Genomic DNA, 4,490 nt, shown 5'->3' with positions numbered 1-4,490 from the left:
AGAAGAATATATGCAGTGTATTATTTGTTGAAACTGTACTTTCGATTTGATTTGAAACTGTCTCATTGCTATATGTTTATCAATAAAACTTTGAAAAGGATAAAAAATAAAAGTTAACTGTGAGAGTCTGACTTTGTTTTTTATACTACCACTGCTGAGTGCCAGAATTCGATTGCTGGCTCCGCATGCCTAGCCAGCCCTGCCCGTGGACGTGCTGAGCTGGCAATGGAGTCTGGGCATGGTGGCTTGCACCTGTAATCCCAGCACTAGGGAGGCAGAAATCAGGAAGACCACTAAAAATCTAGGCTGAGTAGTGAGATCCTGCACCACGAAAAAAAAAAAAAAAAAACACTATGTTGCTACTTTCTGCCTCTCTGTAGCAACTTCAAATGAAAATGAGTATATGTTACTAGCAGAGGTCTCATTAATTTCCCTCTTTTCCTCTCCAAATAATCTTGCATATTTCCTCTCATCCTCTTAAGCATCTTACATGAATAGCATTGCAAGTTGGTTAAAAAAGAAAAATAATAAAAAAAGAACTGAAAAGAAAATTTTATAAGGGTTTTGCTGGACTCAGGAATTGGCTCAATGGAATAAGCTCTTCCCTGCCAAGCGCAAGGGCCCGAGTTCAATCCCTGGTTTTGCCAAAAAGGGTGGGGGGGATTGTTGGTTAATTATTGGCTGGTGGAGTCACTCCACCAGGAATTTGATCTCACTGGCTAACAGCTAGTATGTTGACCATCCCCCCTGGGAGCTGGGTGAGCAGCTGTTGCTCCATGATTTGACCACAGAGCTGGAACTTGAGCTCATGTTGTCGATAGCAGTGCTCACAGGAGGACCCAGCTCCGGCTCACTCGTCTCACTGACCATGGACACCACGGAGAGCAGGGACATGTGCCATCTAGATTACAAGACTTATCTACATCTACATTGGCCTTGCAGACACAGATTGAGCCGTCATCTGTCATCAACAGGTCAATGCCGCATACAACCATTCCCAGAGTATTGGACACCTGGATTGCTAACCACTTCCCTTGTTCACCCAATGAGCACACCATCTCCACACCATCTAGTGATCAGTCGCTCTAAATCCAACATTCTGTGGAACAGCATAACATGGTGCCAATTATATGGCCTCCCACGACAATGGCATGCACATCCCGTCCGTGATACTCCTACACATACTTCTGAAACAGGTACGGAGATTCATGGTGAATAAGATGGCTTAGATCAGTGCTTATCTCGGGCCAAGAAAACAGCCTTGCCTCTATGACCCCGTGTGTTCTTTACTATCATTGGGAATTCCATCACTTCTGCTTCATCAATCATTTTAGCAAAATTTTCATGGCCACCGTAAGAGAAAGTATCTGGCAGAGGAACACCATGGCCAACTGACTCTTCAAACATTCAAAATGTATTAAAACAACGCAGGATGACTTGACATCAATTCATCAATCGGCAGCCCATCTTCTTGAGATGCAACAACACAGTGATGTCACTATGGCTCTGCACCCAAGGGGTGGGGACTCACCACCACCGCCTGGGAATAGGCAGAAATGAGTTCTCCATTGATCTGCAGACCCAGGTTTTCTTGTTCACCAGTCAGCAACACCTCGCCCATTACCACAGCCCTGAAGTCCAGTTCCTTCTCACAACATACAGAGCCTTCAAAGCTCTTAAGATCTCTTTTGGGGGTAATCTTCCCTGATGCCACAATCTGTCAATAACCACAATTTGGGGGCTGGAGAGATAGCTCAGTAAAATAAGCACTTGCCTGGCAAGTGCAGGGTCCTGGGTTCAATCACCAGTACCGAAAAAAAAAATTGGCAGCCACAGAGCTACACATCTTGAGCTGCTTCTTCTTCTGTTTCTTGATTATTTTCTCTTGAGCATAAACTCTATCTGCTGCTCACTCCTTCAGGTGCGACTCCGCTCTGACACAGCGCGTGTGTCTCCAGGCAAATCATAACATTTGGTGACTCTAATTATATTCTTTGTTTAAAATTTTGAGTTTGTCTGATGCAGAAGGCAGATTATTCAGAGGAATCAAAGAGGTTTCATATAAATCTGATCAGACAAGAAATTTTGTTGCTCTATATATTGTTGTTGTATAGGTGTGTCTTCAATAGAACAAATCAATAAAGTTTTAAGGGAACTGCTTTGTAGGTATTGATTAGATAGATGCATTTATCCCATTAGGCTAAAAAATAGAGAATATAAAAATATATTTATAACTCAAAAGGCAAAAGTATTATGGAATTTATTTTCTCAGTTTTCTCATTCTATATTATAGCTTAACTCAAATTTGGCTTGACCTTCTGATATTACATTTGTCTTCTATTCCTATGGCATCATGTTCAGGGAGCCTAGAGATTGCTAAGTATACTAGGCGTATTGAGAACCTTGTGTATCTGATTGAGAACCATGTGTATCAAATTGCCAGAAATAAAATAGTATAAATTTATAGAAACTTTCATGAACTGGGATTAGTAATTATTTGGACATTAAGTGTTTCACAAAGACTCATATGCTAAAGACTTGATCACAAACCTTTATCATTACTGAATATGCCTTTAGGAAATGAGACCTCATGGAAGAGGGTTAGATTGTTATGGCAGATGTCAGCAAGTAAAACATCCATGAGACTGAAAGTACAGGAACAAAGAAGCCTTTACTGTGAGTGAGGGGCCAATGCTCTGACTCTTCCAATCAGAATTCACAAACAAGTTGGCCCTTGTTTGAACTTTACCTCCAGCTTGTATACCTTTAATTTTCCATAGAAACTGCATGAGCATATTACCTCATTCTCAGGAATTTTACAAGAATGCATGAGGTTTACATTTTCCAGACACTGTTCACCATCTGCTGGTCATGGGGCATTGTGATTTAAAATGTACTTTATTTTCCAATTTGTTTTAGTTATTTGTTTTTTTTTTATGACTTTGTTTTTTCTCTTAGTGAGTTTATGGTTAGCTACACGGGGAGGTGCTGAGGGAGTGAGTTTATGTACAGTTTCAGTAAATTTAAGTGACTTTTAAAATAGAGTTACAAAAGAAAATGGAGTATCTTTAGCCCCATCAAGATTCTAGGCATTGTGCCCCTAAATGAGATATTTGGACCTTCTACCCTTTGTTTCTTTTACTCTTATCCCCCTTTTATCTGTATATAAAAGAAACAATGTATTGGACAGTGAGTCTATACTATGGATAGATGAAATTTACACATTCTCTCTATATATATATATGTGTATTTGTTTCTCCCTGTGACTCAGTGTCTCCCTGCCTTTGATTCTCTCCCTTTCCTTTCTTCCCTTTTTCTCTTTCTTTCGCTTCTTAGTACCATAAATTGAAGAACTTTGCCCTGTCACACACTCCCTGCCATGATAGTCAATCCCTCCACAAAGACAAAATCAAAAGATCCAAGTGATGATAGATTGAAACCTTCAAAACCACAAGCAATAATTTTTTATTCATTTTAATTTGATTATCACAGTAATGAAAAGTTGCTAACACAATTATGACAATTTTCTCAAAATTTAAGGATTAGTAGATACATTTCTACAGTAGCAAGTGTTAGACTCAATGCCTTTTTTTTTTTTTTTTTTTTTTGGAACTGGGGATTGAACTCAGGCCCTTGCACTTGCCAGGGAAGCACTTATTCCACTCAGCCATCTCCCCAGCCCCAGTAATTACATCTTTGCTCCCTCATGTAATGACAGAAGTACCATTTTGGAAGACTTTGGAGGCAGCATAGTCTCAATTACAATGTTGCTGCTTCAATGTATTTTCCACTCCATGGTTTTAGAACAAGGGAAGACTTTGCAACTGGACCAAATTTAAGTATAAATGTTCCCGTCTTTAGATCTTATGATTGAATGAATCTAATACCATGCAAATGTCCATGAAAGATTAAAAAAGTGTGAATCTTTGATAAAAGAATAGAAGTGAAATACTTAGAATTTTAGAGCTTAGCCCTTGATTTTTTTCAAAAAATACAATTCATGACTTGTTACTAGGCCTTGATAAGACGAAATTGTGACTCTGAAACACTACTTGAACAGTTTATTTGAACTGTCAAATATAATGTGAGCATTTTCTGAGATATACAGTGATATTTCTTCCAATTTCATCAAAAAGAATGTGTTCTGTACAGAGTCCAAATAACACCGCAATATAAGCTCTTAAGCTTGACATATAATGACCAAAGCAAAAGAGAGTCTGAAAGTTTATAACAAATTTGTGCACTCAGCTCATCAAGAAGTTCAATCCCTTCAGGACAAAATTTTGCATGAGATATCTAGGTAGAAAACCCTTAAACATCAGAGTATATATGTTTAAGGGTAGAAAACATCAGAGCATATATGTTTAAGGGTAGAAAACCCTTAAACATATATGTGTATTGCACATATATGTTTAAAGCACATATACTGTAAAGCAGAAAAAGAACTGTATGCAGAGGAAAAGTTGCAGAAACTAAGAATGTAATATATA

At 38.5% G+C, this 4,490-nt stretch overlaps 1 pseudogene; it reads right to left on the bottom strand.

The window, feature by feature from the left end:
- Nucleotides 1-690: 690 nt before the first annotated feature.
- Nucleotides 691-1,846, bottom strand: LOC101583661 (annotated as a pseudogene).
- Nucleotides 1,847-4,490: the final 2,644 nt, after the last annotated feature.

The sequence above is a fragment of the Octodon degus genome, unplaced genomic scaffold (assembly GCF_000260255.1).
Source record: "Octodon degus isolate 3935 unplaced genomic scaffold, OctDeg1.0 scaffold00411, whole genome shotgun sequence".
NCBI lineage: Eukaryota > Metazoa > Chordata > Mammalia > Rodentia > Octodontidae > Octodon > Octodon degus.
Note: the sequence above shows the minus strand (reverse complement) of the source record. Positions and strands in the feature narration are given on the sequence as shown.